Source organism: Cervus canadensis, chromosome 17 (genome assembly GCF_019320065.1).
Source record: "Cervus canadensis isolate Bull #8, Minnesota chromosome 17, ASM1932006v1, whole genome shotgun sequence".
Taxonomy (NCBI): domain Eukaryota; kingdom Metazoa; phylum Chordata; class Mammalia; order Artiodactyla; family Cervidae; genus Cervus; species Cervus canadensis.
The window spans coordinates 48,284,778-48,292,420 of NC_057402.1; positions in this window are offsets into that span (position 1 = coordinate 48,284,778).

The window sequence follows — 7,643 nt, forward strand, 5'->3', positions numbered from 1 at the left end:
CTAGCAGTCCGCATGCAAGAGGGATCCTGAGAACCTCTGGTTTTTACCCAGTGGGTCAGAAGCACAAGTGAGCACTTGGAAGTCCAAGTGCTTAGGTGCAGTTGATACCTATGAGGGAGAGGAGGGGTCTGGTAGGATGGAAGCCCTGAGCCTGTGGGATCCACTGCTTTTTTCAGGTAGACAGGGTCAATTGAGTTGAATTGTTGGACATCTAGCTGGTGTCTGAGAATTGCTTGGTGTGGGGGAAAAGCCCATGCTTTCGAGTTGATCCCACAGTCTTAATGGCCATTCATAAGATGGTCCGTTTTGTTACAGAGTTGTTTCTTTAAAGAGAAATAGCATCTGTAAAATTGGTAAGGGGAGAAACGTTGTCGTGTCAACTTGAAATTATAGGTTGGTTCCTGTGAGGTTTTCCCCAGTATTTTGAAATGATCAGGGACAGGGTGGAATACCTTAAGACAAAAGCTGAGAATTTTATAGAGGTGCCCTCCTTTATTGCAAGGAGTGGCTAATTTAGTAGCTTCAGGACTTACTTACCACCAGCTTTTCCACTATGTTAGACTATCTGGGGAAACTAGGTGGAAAGGAAGACCGTCCTCCTCCACCCCCAACCCTGCTTTGTTTTACACAGTTGATGACGAAGGCCCCATCCTGGATCACGTTTTTAATTTTGATGGAGCTAGTCTCTGCTGGGACCTCCTTCTTTGGGACATCCCAAAGAAGCTCCTGTACGTCTCAGGAAGAAGAACGAAATGCCAGGATTTAAGGCTGTAGGGGCCCAGTACACATGGGCAGTGGGGCTTTAATTGTGTTACCGTGGTGTGGTACTTGATTCTGGTTTCTTAGCGCCCTGGCTGCAAGATTCTATAGATTTCGTGTGGTCTTCCCCAACCTCCTTAGCTCAGGAGTCCTGTTATTTTGGGAGTGTGATTTTGCAGAATGCAGATGTTTTGGCGTTATATTAATAGTAGAGATGACCGAATATGCTGAGTGCCAGCCTGCATCTTCCATTGGCTGCCAGACATAACCGAAAAACTTTCCAGCATGTTCTTGCAGGGGAGATGACCAGGGAACAAAGTAAAATACATGTTCTCTGTATTTTATAAATCAGTGAGAGGAGGAAAGAATACTGTGTGTGATGTGGGTGTTAGGATTTGCAATTTGAAGTGTGTTTGTGTGCTCTGAGAAGAGAAATGCCACTGTGTGTGTGTAACATGTGAAACAGACCACCTCACTAGAAGACTCCTCTGGAAGTTTAGCCCCACCTGGTCTTTTTCTTCCCCGATAATTTTCATTCACTTCTGTTTCTCCCCCTTTGCGGGGACCACAGAGATTCACTTCTGTTTCTCCCCCTTTGCGGGGACCACAGAGAAAATATCACCATTTTTGTCAACTTGTTTTCCTAGTGATGTAGCTGCAAGAGTCACCTCCTGCTGGGCCATTTCTGCGTCTTGAACGTGTCTCTACACATCGCACTTGTAGGACCATGATCTGGCTCCCACACCTAACTGATCTTCCAGATCCTAGGGCAGAACCTGCTTCAAGGCCACACTCAGGACATGTTTAGGTGAATCAGCTTTTTTCCTCATGAGCACTGAACTTGGAAATCAGAAAACCCGGGTTTGAATTTGTTTTATGACCTTAGGCAAATTACAAGTACTGTCACTGTTTAACAACAGTGGAATGACCCCTGAGTGCGGGAAACTGGAATGGAGCAACCTGCAATGTACATTTCTACTTAAACCATCAGGGCAGGCAACTGTTATTCCCATTTTATGGATGAGAAAATAGACTCCAAAGAGGTTAGTTAACTTGCTTAGGGTTACTCACTAGTAATTTGAACCCAGATCTGTGTACAAAGCTAGTTCTTAACCTTTTTAATTTTTGTCATCTGTTAAGATGAAGATAATACCATTTCTCAGGTAAGGTGTTAATTTATGTGAAAACACTTAGCACTGTGCATGGCTTGTTACAAACACTCGGTAGATGGTTCCCTCCTTCCGACATAGTTAGGCACCTGAATTCTCTGGAGTTCAACTGTATCATCTTTAGCTTTTATAACTCCCATCCTCACGTTTTCCGACATAGTTAGGCACCTGAATTCTCTGGAGTTCAACTGTATCATCTTTAGCTTTTATAACTCCCATCCTCACGTTTTCCGACATAGTTAGGCACCTGAATTCTCTGGAGTTCAACTGTATCATCTTTAGCTTTTATAACTCCCATCCTCACGTTTTCCAGGTTATATGTGTGACAGCCAAGCATTTCTTATCTATTTGGAGAGGGACATGGGTGTTTGGACATTGATGGATTCCATCAGCCCATCTCAGAGTGGGTGGATGGCAGGTCAGTCCCATAACTGCATGCATCTGGACAGGCCTGGTTCCCACCCTGGACCAGGAAATCCAGAGCCACTGTTAGGTGCCTATGGGGCGCTAAAACCAGAATGGACGGGCTGACCCATTCCATCACCCCAGCAGGGGGAAGAGGAGCACAGCGGAAGGGCCAGGGACCCAGTTATTAAGAACTCATAAAGATTTCCCTGGTGGTCCAGTGGCTGAGGTTCTGCTCCCAATGCAGGGGGCCCCAGGTTCGATTCCTGGTCAGAGAACTAGATCCCACAGTGCCACAGGATCCCATATGCTGCCACTAAGACCTGGTGCAACCAAGTAAATAAGTTAAAGAACTCAGATCGCTAAGCTGCAAGCACTCACAGCAAGTGAAAGCCTATTTGCCTGAAATCTTGAGGCAGCCCCAGTCCCCCACTGTCTTCTGCTTTATTTCCTAAAAGCCTGGGTTGTAACCAGTCATTCCAGGCCAGCAGTCACTGGCCACCTGCTTTGGAATGTTAGTGCATAAGACTACAGGACATGAAGGAGGAAACTGGTCTTGTCCTTGATTCCAGAAGTATCCAGAATAGGTGCCTCTGTGAAGGGTCCAGACAGTGAGGCACTGCGGCAGCTCAGAGGCTGGCCCTGGGCGGTCCCCTGTGAGTCAGGGGAGGGGATGGCCAAGGAGGACATCACTAGCCCAGAGCAAGGAACAGGTGCATGTGTATTCACACACACACACACACACCCTCCTCCATCTCAAAACTGCCCCCCCATACACACCCCTGCCTCAAACCACACACACACACACACACACACAGACCCTCCTCCATCTCAAACTGCCCCCCCCACACACCCCTGCCTCAAACCACACACACACACACACACACACCCCTGCCTCAAACCACAGACATACACACACCCCTGCCTCAAACCACACACACACACACACCCCTGCCTCAGACCACACACACACACACACACACACACACCCCTGCACCAAACCATTCTTGATGGGCCAGAGGAGCCAGCAACATGTTCTGTTCAGAGGACTTGGCATTACAGGCACACCATTGATCACTGAAAAAATCAGATGTCTGGGTCTCATATAACTGCTAAGTGGCTAAAGAAGGGACAGAGATAGGGGACAGGACCACCCGCCCCCGCCAGGCTCTCTTTTGGTCCAGGAGGGAGAAAATGGTCCTAATATGTTAGAAGAGGACCACCGAGAGTAAGGCTCTTTTGAGGACACCCTGAGGCTGGGGGTTTGGGGAGACATGTCGGGAAGCCTTGGGGTAGCAGGGCTGAGAAGAGGAGAGGGAACACTCCTGGAATAAGCTGGCTGGAGGCGGAGGGGTGAGGCGGGGCTTCAGCAGGGTGGGGTGGGCTCTCAGGCGCATGGGCACCACAAGGTGGCAGGATTCGCCTGACAACCGCCTTGTCGCCCGCAGCCTGGCCAGTCCTGGCCTTGGAGAGGCCCCGGCGCCCTGTCCTCTGGGGTGAGACATGCACTGTCCAGGACAGATGGGGTGTGTTCACATGCTCTGCCTTGCCTGATTCTCAGATTATCCCTGCGTGGCAGCTTCTCTTGTGTTTTGATCAGCAGACAAGCCCGGGAAGGTGAAGGAAGGCTGTGAGGGTCTCAGTGACTGTGGTGGAGCCGTTGAACCTAGAACTATGAGATTCTAAAGCTCACTGGTGCCCCGTGTTCCCTGTATGATTACCTCTGTGTCAGAATTCCCACACCTGTCCCTAAGGGGCAACCTACTGCAGGCCCACAAACCCCTGGAAAGGCCAGAACTAGGGCAATTTGGGAGAACATGAAGAGGATTGGGAGGGGAGAGCAATTAGATTGAAGAGACTGAAGTTACTGAACTTGGAGAAGAGAAGGACGAGAGTCAGGGTCCTCAAGTGCGCGTGTTAATTATGCAGGGGAAGCCAACCAGTCTCCTTTGAGTTAGAAGCGATAAGCTTGGAATGCAGCAAGGGAATCTTTGGGAAATTACAACATGGGAAGAGTTCCTTGACATTTAGGATTACTAAACATTCAAATGAATTCCTGAGACATTCCAGTCCTCATTCAACAAATATGTGTGGAGGAGATGGATTGACTGCCAAGCCCTGGGGATAAAATGGTGATCAAAACCCTCCCGGCCGTTGTCCTCTTGATGGCTTAGTGCTGAGGTTGGGGGAAGGGGACAGACCCATCAGCCAGCAAAGGGTGCCGTGTCACAGAAGGACCTGCGTGTGCTGGGCACTCACAGCCTGGTCAGGGGCTCAGAGAATGCCTCTGGACTGACAGACTTGGCTAAGCTGAGGCCAGAAGGATAAGAAGATATGAGCTGGGGAGGGAAGAGGGGAAGGGAGCGCCTGCCTTCCGAGGCCTGAAAGAAATTCTATGGGGCTGCATGTGGAAATGATTTTACAGTGTTTGACATCCTTAACTGTCCCAGACAGTTCGAGTTGTTTTGTCCGAAGGCAAGAAATGAGTTCCACGATCTCTTACTACAGTGAAGCCGCGTCTGACGTGGGGGCTGAATTCCAAAGTCAGGGCCTAGGAATTCGCTGGCGGTCCAGTGGTTAGGACTCCGTACTGTTATGGCCGTGGTCCCCGGTTTAATCCCTGGTTGGGGAACCAAGATCCCACAAGCTGTATGGCGTGGCTAACAGAACAACAAAATAAAGCCAAGTGCATGAGTCGCAAATCATATACAATTAAAGTTACCGTTGAACTATCCCTTAGAAAGGTGTTACATATATGACTGACACGCTCTGTGAGGGGAAGTCCAGCATGGTCAATGTTTCCCCAGTGATGGAACCCATCATGGTTTATTTGGTTGAGCACAAGATGAACCAGTTGGCTTGTGTTTAGCGTCTCTGTTGTATAAATCGCTAGGGTTCCCATTGCTGTTACTGAGGGGCAGTTGACTACAGGTCTGTTCCCCCCACCAGGAAAGGCCTGAACTGGGGCAGTTTGGGAGAGGATGAGGAAATTCAGAGTCACACTCAGTGTTAGGAGATGCTCACACATAGATAGGCCTTCAGGACCCAAGATAGAGTTGCCTCACCCATCTCAGGCTCGTTGCAGAGCAGGAGCCCTGGGAGCAGTAAGCTCATCAATCGTGGGTGGAAATGCCTGCACTGTTGACAGATGGTTAGTCCCCTCTTTAAAAGTTCCAGTATAGGGGACTTCCCTGGTGATCCAGCGGTTAAGACTGCATGCATCCACTGCAGGGGGCACAGGTTTGATCCCTGGTCAGGGAACTAAAATTCCACATGCTGCATGGTATAGCCAAAAGGTTTAAAAAAGAAGTCCCAGTATAATAGTTTGAATTCATAAAAGTTAGATGTACGTATGATGTGATTGTATGGTATTCATTTGGTTCCTAGTTCCTTTCTGAAGCTCCCAGTACACTCCCATCTGCAGCAACTCATTATCACGCAGTGATGCTTATACCCAAATAAGCAGCATACCCAAAGGAGGCTTGACCTCAAAGGTGACACATTAGCATTTAAAAACTTTTTTTTAATTTTTAATTGAAGGATAATTGCTTTACAGTATTGTGTTAGTTTCTGCCATACATCAGCAAGCATTTTTTCTTTTTAAGGTGAGAAATTTGCATTTTTGGAAAAGTTCCAAGTCAAGCCAGAGATAAGACTGATTGATTAAAGTTGGATAATTATAACCTCAGCCAATAAGAATAAGTGAGTAAGAAATGTAGATTTTATGTGTGGCCCAAAAACTGACTGAAGGCAGGTCCCAAAACTTCATTGCAGTTTGGCTACATCAATAAAACACAAATTTAACATTTCCTTTTTTTAAAATAAAGACATTTTTTAAGACGACTGATTTGAAGCAGGTGACACTCGTTTGGATGGAAACATAGTAAAAAAAGTATGTTTCTTGTAGTTGCTTCTTACATACAGCCTTCTCTGAACATCATCATTTTAGCTGTTTTGAATGAAGAGTTTCAGTTACACATCTGTCCCCAGGAAAGACACATGGCCCATCTTCTCCCGTGTCCATAATGTCCATAGGGAACATCTCTGCTCTTCCACTCTCCCAGCCCCGCTCCTCAGCGGTCTCTCACACACACCTTGCACATCATGTCCCACACCTCTGAACATTCACATCATCCAGCTCTGAGCATGCACAGCACATAACCACCTCCTTGAACATTCACAGCACACACACATACACACACACACACACACACATCCTGAGAGCTTTAAATATTCTTGTCACATATACACATACCCTTGAATGTTCGTATCACACACAAACCCTTGGATGCTTGTTCCTATCACACATTAATTCAGCCCCCTGGAATCCATCTGATACATATGTACCCTTGAACAGTCGCACTGAAACACACACACACACACACACACACCCCCACACACACACACCCCTTTGAAACTGATAGCAGAATACACATGCGTGTTCTTGCACATTCTCATCACACACAGACCCTTGAAGATTCACCTCACGTGCTGTTCACCGTTTAGGTCATTTACCTATTGCTCTCAGATTCATTCCCTGCGCTTCCCCTGCTCTGCTTTGCTCGGTAGTGTGTGTGTGTGTGTTGAGGGGCATGCTGACCCCTGAAGATTACATTTTCTATCCTTTCTTGCCACTGGATTCCAGTTGGGTTTGGCCAATAAGAGTTGACCTGTGACAGGTGGGAGGGTGAAGGGAGAAGCCAGGCTTTTCCCCTCCTCCTTTGCTTGGGTCGCTCTCCCACCATCCCTCTGTGGTCCTTTCCCCCACTAGCCGCCGCCTTCACGATTCCAGGTCCTAAGGGATGGTAAGGGTCCTGACAGCACCACCTTCTTCCTCTGTCCCTCCAGCTCTAGGGGTGGTGGCGGCTTCTACTCTTGCTAACCTCTGCGTCATTTCATCATCCCCCGTTTTAGTTTTCCGGTCTTTCTGACACCTCTGTAACTAGCTCTCGGTATTAAATTCCTTCTTTGAGCTACCTGGCATGGGTGACTTTTCCCCTAACTGGACCCTGGCCACTGCCCCACCCTTTAAAACAGTCTTATCCCTGACTGACACTTTCCTCCAGCCGTGCTCATGTCTGTGTTGGATGGAGTCCTGGTACAGAGTAGGGCTTCAGTATTTTTTGAATGCATGGGTGCCCCCTCCCTGTTCCAGGACTTTTCTGGGGTGGAGTTTGTTGGACCCCTGAACTAGGTGGCTTAGGGGTACCCTCCGCCCTCTCTAGATGGACCGTGATGACCACATTTAGCACAGCCTCATAGAGATCCAGGCCATCTCAGCCAGAGCATGTTTGGAGAGTGGAGGGTGAG